The sequence below is a fragment of the Chelonia mydas genome, chromosome 5 (genome assembly GCF_015237465.2).
Source record: "Chelonia mydas isolate rCheMyd1 chromosome 5, rCheMyd1.pri.v2, whole genome shotgun sequence".
Taxonomy (NCBI): domain Eukaryota; kingdom Metazoa; phylum Chordata; order Testudines; family Cheloniidae; genus Chelonia; species Chelonia mydas.
This window is the reverse complement of record NC_051245.2, coordinates 10,473,773-10,492,828: the sequence shown is the minus strand read 5'-3', so window position 1 is coordinate 10,492,828 and position 19,056 is coordinate 10,473,773. Positions and strand designations below refer to the sequence as shown.

Here is a 19,056-nt window from a genome sequence, read left to right as displayed (position 1 = left end):
AGCCTTCCTCCACAAGTTTTGGGGTGTTTGGGTATGGGATTCTGGTGAAGAAACATTTGTAATTAAACAGGATTTTGAATGTAACCTAACTTGGAAAAAATCTCTTCTCATTTAGGAAACATGTTTCACTTCAGGAATATCAAATTGCAGCAGTTTTCAGTACTTATGAGCAATTGGTTTGTAACCATCAATGTTTTACTCATTAGGTTTATAGTTAAATAATTTGCATTAGCTTTATACCACTGTTATTATTTATATAGCACTACAGGTGCTCGTGGCAATTTGAAAGCAGATACAAAAGGCTAGGTCTCTGGCTACCGTTTACAATCAAAGTCCCTGAACCCACAAAGAACTCTGTGTGAGCAGACACCTGAACCAGCATGGAGCTCCAGTTATATCAGCAGGGGTCTGCATGAGAACAAGAGTCTGCCCATGCCCGGCACATTGCAGGATTGAGGCCTAAATTGGATGATGAACTTAAAACAAAAAGAAACCCCGGAGAATAGTCCTGATCCAAAACCCAGTGAGGTCAATGGGAGCATTTCTATTGACTTCGAGGCCTTACATCAGGTCCTAAATTAGGGGATGGTTTGAAAGAAAGTCCTCCGCCAATGAAAGGAAAACACATGTTATTAAACAGTTGAAATAAGCAATTTAAAAGAAACCGCAGAATCTAAGGGCAGAGATAATGCAGAGATGTGTGGTTATAGACAGTGATAATTGTCTAACTGGAGGAATCACAGAGGCCCCTGCTCTAAATTACTAAGCCCAGTGGATGGAAATAACATCAAAGCGAATTTATAGTTTGCTCACTGCAGTCTCTCTTGCTCAGAGTATTATGTGAAGGAGAGCTTGCTGGGGTGGATTCAGCCTGAATGTATGTATGTTGCAATGTAAGGGATTTACTAGCTAATCACTGATTTATTTAATGAGCAGTTTGGTAAACAGCAGAATCATGTTTCATATAAATAACATGATCAATAATAGCTGCCCCCTGCTCATAGGTCTAACTCATCCTTCTTAGAAATAAATTTGCTTTGTGTGAGCTGGGAGCAAATGTTATTTTCAGTTGATTTCATTCCTCTGGTGAAGTGAGAGCCTCTTTGCCTCTCAGTGGAGAATTGGCACAGATAGAAGGCTTAGATGAACAGTCAGACCTAGAGCAAAACTGGAACTATATTAACTGACAGTGAGTGACCCTTGCGACCAAGGGAGAGTGGAAAAATAATAACAGCCTCTTCTATGCCTTGGCTCATCCCTCTCTTATCAATCACATTTTAACTCTTTGAATGGCATCTGCCAGATCACAGATAAAAATGATTCCTGCAAAAGTCAAGTATTCGCTCATTGCTTTATACTCAATGGATTTGTGTTCCTAAACAAATCTTTCAACAGCACAGCATGAACTGCAATCCATCATTTAATGAAATCTGGTTTTAGAACAAATCTTTTCAATGAGGGAATGAAAATGTGTTGCTGAGCTTTTGCAGGGGCAGGAGCATAACATGGTATCTTGCTATCTGCTGGTGATTTAATCTTCTCGTTGGTAATTCAGCTCGCCACCAGATTTGTATTAGCTTCTGGCATGGAAAACCAGCACACAACTCATTAACCTTTTGACACAAGCAGTTGGGACCTTTTGGCCCATAATACTCCACTGATGGCACCAAGCTCACTGCGACAGAAAAGTTGCTTTGCAGTCTGCAATTGTTTGATGGTGATGGCTTTAGTGATGTACTATCTGCTATACAGATCGATTGAAACAGTCCCTGTGCATCCTTTTGTTAGCAATGGGCAACTAAGTGATTCACAGTCTCTCAGAGGTCCTATCTTCATAGTTATGCCCAACAATGAAGTTATACAACAGTGGGTTATTTAAAGGACAAAAACAGAGGGCAACATTATTTAGACCTTTATGGAGCCGCTACATTGGATGTTCTCATAGGAGGTTTTTTTTTTTTTTTTTAAATTCTATATAAAAGAAGAACTTGTGGCACCTTAGAGATTAGTTAGTTAGTTAGTCTCTAAGGTGCCACAAGTCCTCCTTTTCTTTTTGCGAATACAGACTAACACGGCTGCTACCCTGAAACCTAATTCTATATAGTAGTGAAAAAATATTATAGGTGAAATATCAAGAAAGTGATATACCTACTACTGGACACAAAAAAACCGTATCTTGTAAATACAGTTACATCTTTGCAGGAAACCAGTGGGTTCACTGATATGTCGATCGAAGCTAGGAAATGTCCTATTGCTTGTTCTCAGCTGGTCCATAGATGCAATTCTGTGCTTGCTAATGTTTGTTTTCCCCAAAAGCTCATGCCTTCCTTTTTATGCCACCCCAAATTAAGGCCCCAATCCAACTCCTGTTGAAGTCAATGGGAAGCCTCTTGCTAATTTCAATGGGCTCTGAATCAGATCCATAGTGCTGGTTCAATAGCTTTAAAAATTTGACCACTGAAACCAAAGACAGTGTCTAAAACTTTGCTAATTTGTTCTGTAGAAATACTCTATAGAAATGCAATTGCACTAAATAATGAAGAACGGGGTGGGGGGAGCATTCAATTCAAATTAAGTGAAAGAGGCTCAAATAATGTTCTGTCTTTGTTCAATGTTTTAAGATTCTTTTAATGAAAAGAATCTGAAAGAAAAAAACCCTCTAGTTGGAGCAGCAGCCGGCATGCAGGTAAAAGTGCCTCAAGGCAAAAGAAAAAACAAGAACCCCAACTGTGTCTTTGAACACCTCCATATACCCTGTGAAGCATAAAGCCACACTTGGCAGGGAAAGCTCTGCCAAGTGAATTCAGTTATGGGTAGGAAAAATAAATGCTTGCCTGGGGCCATCTTGTTAGTAGGACTGCATGCAAAATCTGCCTCTGAAACTTCATTGATCTGTTTTGTCACAGCTAAGATGCATATGTGCCAGATTTCATCCACTTCGTCACCCTGGATATTCCTCCAGCAATGAAGATGTTTCACATATATTAAAAAAAACAAAAACAAAAAACAAAAAACAGGCAATTATTTTAGTAGAGACGAAGTAAAAATAAAAGATGCACAAGGATTCCCCAAAGAAAATCTAATGTTAAATGAAGCGAATGTTCTCAACCACAGATTTCTTTACCTCCCTATAACCATGAGTGTAGAAAAGACCTGGACAATCTTTGTGGATGTTTAAATAGGGTGTTTAAAACCCACAAGTACATGAAGAGTTTGAAGTATGCCATTTGTTTTCATGTCTTTATTATATTTTGCTGAAAAAGAACCACCTTCCTTATTCATGAGAGTTGCATCTATGGTCTAAGTTCTCAAAAGTCACTAGGGATTTTTGGATGCTTCAGTTTTTGGCCATCCAAACTGGAAACAGCTTAAAGGGACCTTTTCAGCACTTTCTGAAAATCAGGCCACTTCTAAGTATCTCAGATTGGGCTCTCAAAATATGAGATGGCCAAAATCATTAGTGACTTTGAAAATCTTGGCTAGAGAGGTATGCAATGTACCATATTCTCAACTGGTATAAATTAATGTTGCTCTAGTTAAGTCAAACCCTAATTTACACTAGCTGCAACTCTGGCACTATGATATCTTGAATATTGTCCTATTAGTGCAGTGGTGGTGCAATTTTAATGAAAATCTCATAGTCCAGAAGCATTCAGAAATAATTCATAAAAGGTTTTACCCTGTTCAACATGATCATGAACATTTCATGACATCCCTCCCATTCAGACATATTCCAAGAGACAGCTGGGATGAAAATTGCAATCTTGATAATATGTGAACACAGGAATAATTTGTGTTTCAGCAGTGAAGCAATTCTTGAAGTGGATCAGCTTGTGTGTGTGTGTGTGTGTGTGTGTGTGTGTGTGTGTCGGGGGGGAAACAATCAATCCTTGATACACAGAAGGAAGAAACATGCTACAGCATCCTTTGGCAGTGGTTAATGCGCCGTTGGGTGCATGGAGAGAGCATTCCCCTGTAGTCCCCCAAGCACTGGGTCCATTGTGATTGTTCTTGATCCTGGCACAGCGCATGCAAGCTAGAGATGGAAGAGACGGCTCCATATGTCTTCCTCACCCAAATGTAGGGCTGGTCAATTCTATTGTATTCTATTTATTTATTTGGACAGAAGAATTTTGGAAAATGCCATTTTGTTGAAATTTAATTTCTTTGAAAGAATGTTGATTTTGACTAGGGTGACCAGATGTCCCATTTTTATAGGGACAGCCCCATTTTGGGGGACTTTTTCTTATATAGGTACCTATTACCCCCTATTCCCGTCCCTTTTTTTTCAGAGTTGCTATCTGGCCACCCTAATTTTGACAAAAATGTTGATTGAAAAATTTTGAAAGAGACAAAACCAAAATATTCCCTTTCAATGTTCTCATTTTGTTTCCTTCAAACTTTCCTATTAGTTTCTTTTCAACTAGAATATAATATGTTCTGCTCTGAATGTAATTAATATATTTAAAATGAAAAAGTTTGCTAAAGTCTTCAATGTTTCCAAATCAAAAAATTTCACAATTTCCATTCTGGGAAAAAAATCTAAATTCTGATTTGTTTTCTTCCCAACTGAAGCTTAAAAGAAAATTCAAAATGCAGACATTTTCTGTGGGATGGACATTCTGTTTTCTGACCCCATCTACCAAGGAGGGCACTCTAGCTTACAAAACCTAGTTAGTTTTCTACAGAAGCTATATTTTCTACAGGAAAGGAATATGTTTAGATCTTTTGATATATACAGTAAAATCTGCCTTACCTCTGATGAGAGACCACCTGTTATGAGTGACGACTTGCAGAGGCCATGGAATACCATGTGCAAACCTTTGAAGAGAGACCACCTCTTACAAGTGACTTTTGTCATTTTTGCTAACTCCCATGAGTGGTAGCTTCTGGCAGCTTTTCCTGTACAGGCGGTCTCTTATTTAGAAGGACTCTGTCTCCCCATTGCTTATCTAAGCAGGATTCACTCCAAAAACACATTACATTTACTGAACACATATCTGCTGCCTGGCAAGAAGATGGTCAAGGATGAGTGAGCTTCCCTTTAGATCCTCCAGATTGCTGTGATTATCTAGAGCACATTCTCCAGGATACTTGTCCCCTTATTCTTATTTATACCTGAGTCCTAGACACCCTGACTGTATCTAAGGTGAGCGTATAATTATACTATATATGTCAGTGTTCCCTTGCCACTGCACACCGGGGTGCAAATCTGAGGGCGTGTTTGCTGGGCTGGCAGTTAAAATATGCAAGCTTTTTACTTGTCAATTGAGCAAATATGACTTAGGGAAATAACTGAGACACAATAAATGTGGCATCACACAAAGTTGCTTGTCAGAGCAGAAATGCACACTCAGAGTATATCTACACTGCAATTAAAATCCCACATCAGCTGACTTGGACACAGGCTAAGGGGATATTTGATTGCCGTTTAGACATTCGGGCTTGGGCTGGAGCCCAGGTTCTAGGACCCTGAGAGCGGGAGAGTCCCAGAGCTCAAGCTCCAGCCTGAGCCCAAACATCTAGACTGCAATTAGACAGCCCCTTAGCCTGAACTCCACAAGCCTGAGTCAGCTGGCATGGGCTAGCCATGGATGTCTAATTGCAGAGTAGTTATCCGTATGGCCTGAAAGCTGGTGTGTAGACTCACCAGCTGGGGAAGGAAAAAGTAAAGTCCCAATTGCAGGTAATTTCCCATCCCTTTCCTCAGAGCTTTATTTACAAAAATACAAACTCAAACGCAGAACAAATCAACTTGAATCCACTGAGTTATAACCATCTGCCTTTCCAACTCAGCGGGCTGGGAGGAAGGTGGGCATGTCCATCCCATATGATACAGCTTCTTTGTACCTCTTTCTTTTTATAACTTAGATCAGCCATGCAATAGGCAGTAACTCATTACATACCAGAGTGCCTTTACAACTTGTCATCCAGTGTAAAACCAGTGTAAAACTCACTGATTTCAGTGGAATCATTTAAGACTTTCCCCAGTGTAAATGAGAGAAGATTCAGGCCTTACACCTTCTCTCTGCACCCAGAAAACTCCAGCTTTCGCTCTCTAATATACATGCAAATCTTCTCCCTGACATTGACCTGTCCACCCTGTTCTTTGCTCCATCCCTTCTGCAAACCTTCATACCCCCATGATATATATGCTGGAGAAGAAGTACACAAAGGAAATCCTTGCTATGTGATGATGAAAAAAGGACTGGTTTAAAAGCTGATATACCTTGCTTTGGACACCTATCAAACATTTAAAAGAATGATTTATTTCCATTTGGGCACTAACCAAATAGCATTGTATACTGCCCTGGGCATATATCACCTATCTGTCTGTGTGTTGAATTGCTAACGAGTAGCCACAGGGTTCTCATGTTCTTATCCTTCCATTTGTTTGTTTCTCAGTTTTGCATGCCCCTTTATGTCCCACAGCACAGTATATTGTATTCTCTATCATTCAGATTGCACTGTGATTCAATCACATCAATAGTATACACAATAAACCTGACTAACAGACAAATGCTCAGCCATCAAGCCTAACTCGGTTAACAATTGTGTATATGACGATCAATGGGATCACCTGCAAAACGTTCCTATATTTCTTTCCTTCATTGATTGACATGCTGGGCTGATGATGAAGGGCAAAATGAGTCAGCATTGGCATGTCTCCTTGTCCTGTCATTTTTTTAAATACTGAAAGGATTCATTAAAATGCTTGTCACATTATAATTTTATTTATCATTGCTGTCCTTAAAGATAGTGGTCTGTGGGCAGGTTTGCCGTGGGTTTCCCACAATAGCACTGATCTGACATAAACGCTGTCTACTGTATAAAACTGGTGAATTTCTAGCTTTGGATGTACGGTGTAATATAATGACCATTCATAAGTCCTTTATTCCGTCATTGTTTCTTTGTATTTCCCCATCCATCTGTCTGTACCCTCCTGCTGTCTCTTGAATTCTACTTAGGTTGCAAGGTATATGGGGCAGGAACCATCACTTTGTTCTGTGTTTGTACAATGCCTAGCACTATGGGGTCCTGGTCCATGACTTGTGTTCTCAGGTACTCCCAAAATAATAATTATAATCATAATAACAATATGTAAGGAAAGTATACATATGGAAGAAATAGAGGCACGGAGAAAATACAGAACCCACGCTCAAGTTATGGAAGTACATGGAAAAATTGCCATTGAGTCCCATGAGCTTTGGTCCAGACCCACAATGATTTGCATGATGGGCAGAGTATTCTAGCAGATTATCAAATCGTGAAAACTGAAGTACAGTTTTCATGGACATTAATTATTAATCATGATTTTTACAGTAGCTTAAGCACTAACCTCATTGTGCTAGGCACTGTACAAACACAGAGTCAGAGAGAGTGATGTCATGGAACTTTTTTGTAACAACAAGGTCTTGCTCTGGTAGCCCTATTCAAAATTTTATTTTCTCTCATTCTTGTGCAGTGGACAGTGCAGCAAACATATGTCTGGAAATTCATAGAATGATAGAATATCAGGGTTGGAAGGGACCTCAGGAGGTCATCTAGTCCAACCCCCTGCTCAAAGCAGGACCAATCCCCAACTAAATCATCCCAGCTAGGGCTTTGTCAAGCCTGACCTTAAAAATATCTAAGGAAGGAGATTCCACCACCTCCATAGGTAACGCATTCTAGTGTTTCACCACCCTCCTAGTGAAAAGGTTTTTCCTAATATCCAACCTCAACCTCCCCCACTGCAACTTGAGACCATTACTCCTTGTTCTGTCATCAGCTACCACAGAGAACAGTCTAGATCCATCCTCTTTGGAACCCCCTTTCAGGTAGTTGAAAGCAGCTATCAAATCCCCCCTCATTCTTCTCTTCCGCAGACTAAACATCCCCAGTTCCCTCAGCCTCTCCTCATAACTCACGTGTTCCAGTCCCCTAATCATTTTTGTTGCCCTCCGCTGGACTCTTTCCAATTTTTCCACATCCTTCTTGTAGTGTGGGGCCCAAAACTGGACACAGTACTCCAGATGAGGCCTCACCAATGTCGAATAGAGGGGAACGATCACGTTCCTCAATCTGCTGGCAATGCCCCTACATATACACCCCAAAATGCCATTGGCCTTCTTGGCAACAAGGGCACACTGTTGACTCATATCCAGCTTCTCATCTACTGTAACCCCTAGGTCCTTTTCTGCCGAACTGCTGCCGAGCCATTCGGTCCCTAGTCTGTAGCGGAGCATGGGATTCTTCCGTCCTAAGTGCAGGACTCTGCACTTGTCCTTGTTGAATCTCATCAGATTTCTTTTGGCCCAATCCTCTGATTTGTCTAGGGCCCTCTGTATCCTATCCCTACCCTCCAGCATATCTACCTCTCCTCCCAGTTTAGTGTCATCTGCAAACTTGCTGAAGGTGCAATCCACACCATCCTCCAGATCATTTATGAAAATATTGAACAAAACCGGCCCGAGGACCGACCCTTGGGGCACTCCACTTGATACCGGCTGTCAGCTAGACATGGAGCCATTGATCACTACCCGTTGAGTCCGACAATCTAGCCAACTTTCTATCCACCTTATAGTCCATTCATCCAGCCCATACTTCTTTAACTTGCTGGCAAGAATACTGTGGGAGACCGGGTCAAAAGCTTTGCTAAAGTCAAGGAACAACAAGTCTACTGCTTTTCCCTCATCCACAGAGCCAGTTATCTCGTCATAGAAGGCAATTAGATTAGTCAGGCATGACTTGCCCTTGGTGAATCCATGCTGACTGTTCCTGATCACTTTCCTCTCCTCTAAGTGCTTCAGAATTGATTCCTTGAAGATCTGCTCCATGATGTTTCCAGGGACTGAGGTGAGGCTGACTGGCCTGTAGTTCCCAGGATCCTCCTTCTTCATTTTTTTAAAGATGGGCACTACATTAGCCTTTTTCCAGTCGTCCGGGACCTCCTCCGATCGCCATGAGTTTTCAAAGATAATGGCCAATGGCTCTACAATCACATCCACCAACTCCTTTAGCACTCTCGGATGCAGCGCATCCGGCCCCATGGACTTGTGCTCGTCCAGCTTTTCTAAATAGTCCCGAACCACTTCTTTCTCCACAGAGGGCTGGTCACCTCCTCCCCATGCTGTGCTGCCCAGTGCAGCAGTCTGGGAGCTGACCTTGTTCGTGAAGACACAGGCAAAAAAAGCATTGAGTACATTAGCTTTTTCCACATCCTCTGTCACTAGGTTGCCACCCTCACTCAGTAAAGGGCCCACACTTTCCTTTAGAACCTAGGCTAACTGCTTTGGTACAGTGTGCACTATGTTTACCACAGTTTGTAATGTGTTTGGGGATCTTTCAAGATGAAAGGTGCTACATAAATGTAAAATATTTATATTATAAACACCCATAATATGCTTATGATTAAAATAACACAAAATAACATGAGGAAATACAGTTTTCTGAGGTCTATGAGCACCCTCTTGTGAAATGTGTTTCAGTATTCAAGACAGGGTAAATGAACTGAAGCAGGGAAAGCAATCATTCCAAAGATCACTGTAAATGTTTCAAAGGGAACAGCTCTATCTATTTTGATGATGCCAAGTATTTCTTCTGAAATTGTATCTCGTTATTTAGTTCACATCATGCTGAGTAACATGGCTTCATTTAGTAATGGGAGGTAGAATGAGATTTGTCACCTACAAAATAAACGTATATTACTTCAAAGTACTGTAGCAGGGGAAAAAAAGAATCACAGATGTTAAAAGAAGGAAAGACCCATTAGATCATCTGGTCCATAACCCTAAAGAATTGTAATCTACAGTCTATTTCCTAATTGTTCATCCATTCAAGTATTTAAAATCCCAGTCCAGAGATTCCTTTTTTACTGATGGGAAACTTAGACACAGATACTAAGGGCCACATCCTCAAAGGTATTGAGGCACCAGAGTTAGGCACCTGAATACACTTGAAAATCTGGACATAAGTGACTTGCTAAGATCACACATGAAACGGGCGGTGGAGCAGGATGTTGAATCCAACTCTCCTGAATCTGAGGGTAATGCCTTAACCATTAGACCATCCTTGTGTTCCTTGACCTATGACTATGATAAAGTAAGCCTGAGACTGGGAGACTTTGAATTAGTATTAGCAAGGAATAAGTTAGTGTGGCAAGTCCTGTTGTAATGCCAGACTGTAAAATTGCACTGGATATTCTTACAGACCTTTACTCTGTAGCCACCAGTCTATATATCCACATTAATATGAGCTTAATGACCTTTAAATTAATACACAAATCAGGGACACCATTTACACATAATCTACTTTTACTGTTAGAATTTAAAATTCTGTTGATGCACCAATGTCTTAAAACCAGTTGAGCTGACTGAACAGGATTCCAAAATATGAAAATTGGCTATTTTTGGTTATCGCTAGCTTCAAAAAGCATTTATGAAGAAGCCACTGATTTGGAAATATATGAAGAATATCACAAGTGAACAAGTGGCAGCCTGTAGACCATTCTCAAAGTAGTCAATGTTGGTAGAAGGTACATGAATTTCAGATTTGATCAACCATGTATTCTAGTAGGTGGAATGGATGTATTCTGTGTTGAATTTGTGAATTTCAGCAAGCCAGGCAGACCAGTCAAGAAGGATTGTGAATTTGCAAATGCAAAAAGGTTTAATGCAGTGGAGGGTCATGCTGAATTGAAGTTCTAGTATTCATCAAATGTTCATTATTTTACTTTCCGCCATTCATCGTATTTCACTACAGTTTTCGATATAGTTACCCAGCTAATTACATAAAAGTAAAAGGGAAACAGTACTTAATAAATTACAACAAAAACTTGATATAAGATGTGAAATTCAGAGAGCACTTTTCATCAGAAAGACTCTGATCAAAAATTATTAAGGGTATATAACAGATTCCAGAAGAGGAGAGATTAACAAGAATGGAACCGTTCAGCTTGGAACAAGATGACTGGGGCAGGGGTGGGGGGATGGAAATATAATAGAGGTCTGATAAATCATGAATGGTATAGAAAAAATAAATAAGGAAGTGCTGTTTACCCCTTCACATAACACAAGAACCAAGCATCACACAATGAAATTAATAGGCAGCAGGTTTAAAACAAACAAAAGGAAGTACTTCTTCACACAATGCACACTCAACCTGTAGAACTCATTGCCAAAAGAAAAGGAGGACTTGTGGCACCTTAGAGACTAACCAATTTATTTGAGCATGAGCTTTCGTGAGCTACAGCTCACTTCATCGGATGCATACTGTGGAAATTGCAGAAGACATTATATACACAGAGACCATGAAACAATACCTCCTCCCACCCCACTCTCCTGCTGGTAATAGCTTATCTAAAGTGATCATCAAGTTGGGCCATTTCCAGCACAAATCCAGGTTTTCTCACCCTCCGCCCCCCCACAGACAAACTCACTCTCTTGCTGGTAATAGCCCATCCAAAGTGACCACTCTCTTCACAATGTGTATGATAATCAAGGAGGGCCATTCCCTGCAGAAATCCAGGTTCTCTCACCCCCTCACCCCCCTCCAAAAACCACACACACAAACTCACTCTCCTGCTGGTAATAGCCTATCCAAAGTGACCACTCTCCTTACAACCTGCATGAAAATCAAAGTGGGCCATTTCCAGCACAAATCCAGGTTTTCTCATTCCCCCACCCCCATACACACACAAACTCACTCTCCTGCTGGTAATAGCTCATCCGAAGTGACCACTCTCCCTACAATGTGCATGATAATCAAGGTGGGCCATTTCCAGCACAAATCCAGGTTTTCTCACCCCCCCTCCCCCACCACACACACACAAACTCACTCTCCTGCTGGCAATAGCTCATCCAAACTGACCACTCTCCCCACACTGTGCATGACAATCAAGGTGGGCCACTTCCAGCATAAATCCAAGTTTAACCAGAACGTCTGGGGGGGGGGGGGGGGAAGGAAAAAACAAGGGGAAATAGGCTACCTTGCATAATGACTTAGCCACTCCCAGTCTCTATTTAAGCCTAAATTAATAGTAGAGGGGTTGGAGCAAATGCGGTTGTATCGCAGAGCTTGGCTGTAGACGATGGATCGTGTGGTGTGGTCAGGGTGAAAGCTGGAGGCATGTAGGTAGGAATAGCGGTCAGTAGGTTTCCGGTATAGGGTGGTGTTTATGTGACCATTGCCTCCAGCTTTCACCCTGACCACACCACACGATCCATCGTCTACAGCCAAGCTCTGCGATACAACCGCATTTGCTCCAACCCCTCAGACAGAGACAAACACCTACAAGATCTCTATCAAGCATTCTTACAACTACAATACCCACCTGCGGAAGTGAAGAAACAGATTGATAGAGCCAGAAGAGTTCCCAGAAGTCACCTACTACAGGACAGGCCTAACAAAGAAAATAACAGAACGCCACTAGCCGTCACCTTCAGCCCCCAACTAAAACCCCTCCAACGCATTATTAAGGATCTACAACCTATCCTGAAGGATGACCCAACACTCTCACAAATCTTGGGAGACAGGCCAGTCCTTGCATACAGACAGCCCCCCAACCTGAAGCAAATACTCACCAGCAACCACATACCACACAACAGAACCACAAACCCAGGAACCTATCCTTGCAACAAAGCCCGTTGCCAACTGTGCCCACATATCTATTCAGGGGACACCATCACAGGGCCTAATAACATCAGCCACACTATCAGAGGCTCGTTCACCTGCACATCCACCAATGTGATATATGCCATCATGTGCCAGCAATGCCCCTCTGCCATGTACATTGGTCAAACTGGACAGTCTCTACGTAAAAGAATAAATGGACACAAATCAGATGTCAAGAATTATAACATTCATAAACCAGTCGGAGAACACTTCAATCTCTCTGGTCACGCAATCAGAGACATGAAGGTCGCTATCTTACAACAAAAAAAAACTTCAAATCCAGAGTCCAGCGAGAAACTGCTGAATTGGAATTCATTTGCAAATTGGATACTATTAATTTAGGCTTAAATAGAGACTGGGAGTGGCTAAGTCATTATGCAAGGTAGCCTATTTCCCCTTGTTTTTTCCTTCCCCCCCCCCCAGACGTTCTGGTTAAACTTGGATTTATGCTGGAAGTGGCCCACCTTGATTGTCATGCACAGTGTGGGGAGAGTGGTCAGTTTGGATGAGCTATTGCCAGCAGGAGAGTGAGTTTGTGTGTGTGTGGTGGGGGAGGGGGGGTGAGAAAACCTGGATTTGTGCTGGAAATGGCCCACCTTGATTATCATGCACATTGTAGGGAGAGTGGTCACTTCGGATGAGCTATTACCAGCAGGAGAGTGAGTTTGTGTGTGTATGGGGGTGGGGGAATGAGAAAACCTGGATTTGTGCTGGAAATGGCCCACTTTGATTTTCATGCAGGTTGTAAGGAGAGTGGTCACTTTGGATAGGCTATTACCAGCAGGAGAGTGAGTTTGTGTGTGTGGTTTTTGGAGGGGGGTGAGGGGGTGAGAGAACCTGGATTTCTGCAGGGAATGGCCCTCCTTGATTATCATACACATTGTGAAGACAGTAGTCATTTTGGCTGGGCTATTACCAGCAAGAGAGTGAGTTTGTCTGTGGGGGGGGGGGAGGGTGAGAAAACCTGGATTTGTGCTGGAAATGGCCCAACTTGATGATCACTTTAGATAAGCTATTACCAGCAGGAGAGTGGGGTGGGAGGAGGTATTGTTTCATGGTCTCTGTGTATATAATGTCTTCTGCAATTTCCACAGTATGCATCCGATGAAGTGAGCTGTAGCTCACGAAAGCTCATGCTCAAATAAATTGGTTAGTCTCTAAGGTGCCACAAGTCCTCCTTTTCCTTTTGCGAATACAGACTAACACGGCTGTTACTCTGAAACCTGTCATTGCCAAAAGATGCTCTCAGGGCCAAAACTTTAATGGGGTTCAAAAAAGAATTAGGTAGCTTCATGCAGGATAGGTCTATCAATGGCTATTAGCCAAGATGGAACCCCTTGCTATGGTGATCCTAAGCCTTTGACTGCCAGATGCTGGAACTGGACAACTGGGGATGGACCACTTGATAATTGCCCTGTTCTGTTCACTCTTTTTGAAGCACTGGGCCTTGGCCTCTGCCAGAAGACAGGATGCTGGGCTAGATGGACCATTGGTATGATCCAGTATGACTGTTCTTATGTTGTTATGACGATAGCTACAGAGCAAAACAGATGGACAGTTGTAACATACAGAATGAATCCACTGAGTGGGAGGGGCACGTTGTCCCTTTGCAGACACCAGTGCAAAATAAACATAGCATAGCATTACATTATTTAGTGAGTTTCACCTGGTTTTAGTTGTTCCACAAGTTTGGAATGTGTAATATTACTAAATTCACCACTAGATAGAGAAATTCTAGTTATCTGTCTCAGATCTAGTGTGCTCCTATGTTAAGGAAATGTAGACAAAAATGGGCATTCCACTTTTTGACTGGAGTTGTTATTTTGGATTAAGTATATGGCTGAATTTCCACAGGATACAGGAAAAATATAAAATGATGAAAACTCTATAAATTAGCTAGTGGCATCGTGCAACCCAAAAAATAACACATTTTCCAGATGCCAACTTCTGTGTTGTGTATAGAGACTTTACATTTTTGATTTTGTTCAGCTGAAAAGAAAACTAGAGAGTTCATGTGAACTGGAACAAACAAAAAGTTGGAGAGACACAAAGTGTGTGAGATGATATCTTGTATTGGACCAACTTCTGTTGGTGAGAGAGACAAGGTTTCAAGCTGATACAGATATCTTCTGAAGAGAGCTTGTCTCTCTTGCCAATAGAAGTTAGTCTAATATAAGATATTACCTCACTCACCTTGTCTCTCTAATATCCTGGGCCCGACACAGCTACAACAACAGTTGCTACCAAAAGTTGATGAGTCATCTGAGGGTCTTAGCCTGACCCAATGCTCATTGAAGTCAATGGAGAGATTCCTATTTATTTCAGTCTTCAGTGGATTGGGCCCCAAAAGAACAGAGATTCATTCAGCTCTATTAATACGCAAATATATTTATCCCATAGATAGTTGGAGGCAGTGGCTAGAACTGCAGAATGCTTCACTAATATAGCTGAGACACAAAATTACTTTGTGCATGAGGAGACAGGCAGTGAAAGGAAGTAGATGGCAGTATGATATAAAAACTGAGTTGAACCATCCACCAAAACATGATTCAGATCTGAATAATTTTATCTGTTCAAAAAGTTAATTAATTTTATTCCTCAGGATCTTTCTGTTTGTACCACCAGTCCAACCCAAACAAAGGAATCCTTGCAGGGTAGTTGGAGGAAAGGCATATGTTTGCAAAATTTCCACTCTGATTTTCACCATAAGACTTCTAGATAATAATGTCCTGGATAAGCATATAGGGTTGACTCCTAAGAGTCCATGACACTAGGGGCAGACCCTAGGGTTTATTTTAACTAGCTGATATGTGAAAACTACACCTTCCTTGCCCACACTAGGGTTTTATCACATTAGCTAATGTGGTTTAAACAAACAAACTAACAAAACACCTTTCCCAAGGTTTGTAAGTAATGGTGTAACAGCTGCTTCCCAGCAGGTGGCGGGCACCCCTCCTGCCTTGATCTCTGAACTTTTGGTTGCTTGTGTAAACCAAACCTCTGAAATCAAATGACAACTCCAAACTGTTGCTCTGTGAATATTAGACTGCATCATACACAACGCATGACTCAATTCACTGGGACTTATAGCTGGAAAATCGGAACTATCCTGTAACCTGACAACGGGGTACAGCTGCAGCAAAGCCACAGCCTCCTAGGTGAGGTCTTAGGGTCGGCTCTAGGGTGGCCAAGCAGGGCAGTTTCCTTGGATGCCAACTCTCTCCTTTTTTTTTTCTACTCCATTCTGAATAGCCGGCTGCTTTTACTTTGTTGATTGTCTGCATATTTATTTATGTATTTATTTGCTCCATTGATTGGCCAGCTGTGTTTTTTTGTTCAGTGGTTTGGGGGGAGATAGGGCATGGCACCATAAAGGTTTTCTGCCCTGGCTGGCAAAACAGCCAGGGTTGCTCTTGTGAGAACTGAACCTTGCTCCTTGAATCCAAATTCTTCTGCCTCCTAAATGCCAGAGAATATATATGGAGGATCTCAGCCCAATTCTTGTCTGATTGAAGTCAAGTGGCTTTTTGCCGTTGACTTCAATGGGAGCAGAATCTGACCTGGCAGAAATCATTCCAAAATTTCTAGATACTTATAATGCATCTTTCCCATTGTTCATGAAGACACCATGCCTTAGCATGCAGTCCCTAAATGAGTTTGTATTTGTCTAATAGCAGCTTCATCCTTTAAAAAAAAGACCGTGTGTGATAACCAGAAAATGTGTAGGTCTATTAGGAAAGAAAATCCTGGAGGTGAAGGTGACAGCTTTACTGCACTAGCCCTTGCCTTATTTGCAGTAACTCATTTTATATACAGTGTTTCATACTGGTGAAGCTAAAGGCTAGAGCTGCTTGTAATTTACTCCAACCCATAAGGGGGATAGTAGTATCCAAAAAGAAAATAGGTCTGTTGATTAGAACTGTAAATTAGGGAAAGACAGAACGGGAGAGAAGAATAACTGGATTCCACAGACGTCCATAAACATTTCATGTTTTGCTGCTTGTTACTTGGCTTCCCTATAAACTGTGCACTAGAAGTCTTTAAACCAATAATAAAGCTTTCTTTCTCTTCTCACGCCCTGTGTTATTTATCTCCCCCTTGGTTAGTCAGACCTTCTGTTTGTTTAACCTCTGTTATGGAAACAAAAGCAAAGTTGTTTTGTTTGCAGGGACAAGACTGTTAAAAAAGGCAAAAGTCAATTTAGGCGACCCGCTTGCCTTCTTCAGGCTGAATGGAGGCATTGCCTCTAAGCAAAGGCCTGGAGGAGAACTGCTCATGGCCAGGCCTGGCTACGTAGAATTCAGAGAGCATCTCATGCAAGTCTTCATAGCATTCAATTTTTATTTTTGATTTGGACATTTTAAGAAATTCTCCTTTAGTTTCATGATTTGTTTCCCTGTGTTTTTCAAGATGCAATAATAGGCCTGTCAGGTTTAGGCTGGTCATTTTCTAAGTGCCTCTATTTACAAAAAGGCCCATATCACTCATTTCTCAATATAGTGGGCCAACTGAGATTTTTTAATATGCAGTTTCTCTAGAAACATGAAAAATAGCTCCAGAAAGCTTTTCAATATAGTCAAAATGATGCTAATTCACACTAATGATTGGGGTGCCCATTGCGCATTGGTTGATTCTCCAAAGAAGTGTGTTATGCCCCACTCCAGTAATGCACTAAAGCACACGCTTTACTTCAAGTCATAAATGGTCTCATTGACTTCAAAGTGAAGCCTGGGCTTAAGTGCTTGGCTGGATCAGGGCCTAAGCAACCAAAATACGATAAAAATAGCAATGACAGGGCATCATAAAATGGGTAACTTGACAAGTGCAGCTTAGATTAATTCACTTATGTTACTTCCTACCACTTACATGGTTTCTGCCCTTTTGAAAGTTTTTACTGGTTCTAGAATAATCTAGTATAATGACCAGCATAATCTTTTCGACTAGGTGAAAACATTTTAAGTGTTTATTACTAAATATTATATCTTGGTAACTGGAGATATCTCTGCTACTAAAATGTTTTTGAGAAGTGAAGAAAGCCCGTCATTTAAGAATATAAGAATGGCCACACTGGATCAGACCCAAGGTCCATCTAGCCCAGTATCCTGTCTTCTGACAATGGCCAATGCCAGGTGCTTCAGCGGGAACAAACAGAATGGTAATCATCAAGTGATCTATCCCCTGTTGCCCGTTCCCAGCTTCTGGCAAACAGAGGCTAGGGACACCATCCTGCTCATCCTGGCTAATAGCCATTGATGAACCTATCCACAATGAATTTATCTAGTTCTTTTTTGAACCCTGTTATAGTCTTGGCCTTCACAACGTCTTCCAGCTAGGAGTTCTACAGATTGACTGCATTGTGTGAAGAAATACTTCCTTTTGTTTGTATATGCAAATCACAACCTTTATAAAGAGAAATACCTAGTTCTCATATGGTCATTTTCATAAGTAGATCTCAAATGAGGGCAGTAGCTCTATTTTCATTTTACAGATGGGGAAATTGAGGCACAGATACATGAACTGTCTTACCCAGGCTCACCTAGCAGATCTGTGGGAGTGCCAGGAATAGAACCCGTGTCTCCTGTGTCCCAAGCTAGTGCATTAAGCCATACTGCTCTGAAGAGAAACCAGACTAGCAAGGTTCTACTATATTTCTTTCTTCTGTTCTGGTTTTATTAGTGAGCATTGGCCCATTATTTCCCTTTATATGTGACTGCATTATCAATGGAGAATTGATATTGTAAAGAAAAAAGTGTGGTCAAGTGGTTAGAGGAATAGCAAGAGAATCAAGGGCCCCTGGTTTTGATTTTCATCTCTTTCTGAATGGCTCACTAAGGGTGAAACCACCCCTCTGCAGAGTGCCAGCAGTACTTAAATCCTATTTTTAGCTCCTTAGGGGGATTTAACCAGTGAATAAGACTTCCCAAATCCCCACTCTTAGTAGGTTGAGGAGATGTCCCCAAGAACACCATGCACAAGGAGGAATTGCAAAGCTGGGTACCTGATTCCAGTTGCTTGAAAAGTAATATCATTAGACAGAGGCGAAGAAGAAAATAACAGCCTAAAGCTCCTGCTCCTAAATGCAACATCAGCTATTAACAAAATCAGCATCATTCATGATCTCATTTTGGATGAAGCACCTGGCTTCAGTTGCAGCACGGAAGCATAATTCAGTGTCACCTCCAACCCTATCCTAGCACAGCTAGTCCCCACAGGACACCCTGAATGTCGCCAGCCGAGACAGACTCCAAAATGCACCGGGGGAAAAAAAAAGGGAAGTGGAGTATGACTCCTCCTCCCATCCAGCCTCAGATGCAGAATACAATTCATCCCAGAAATAGTGCATCCATATGGAAGAGGGAATTGTTTTCTGCATCTGATGCAGGAGGGGAAGAGGATGCCTAC

At 41.5% G+C, this 19,056-nt stretch overlaps 1 protein-coding gene across 1 annotated transcript in view; it reads left to right on the top strand.

Moving 5' to 3' along the window:
• The window catches only part of RIT2 (Ras like without CAAX 2), a 253,241-nt gene that overhangs the window by 31,989 nt on the left and 202,196 nt on the right, over positions 1–19,056 (top strand). The window lies entirely within an intron of this gene.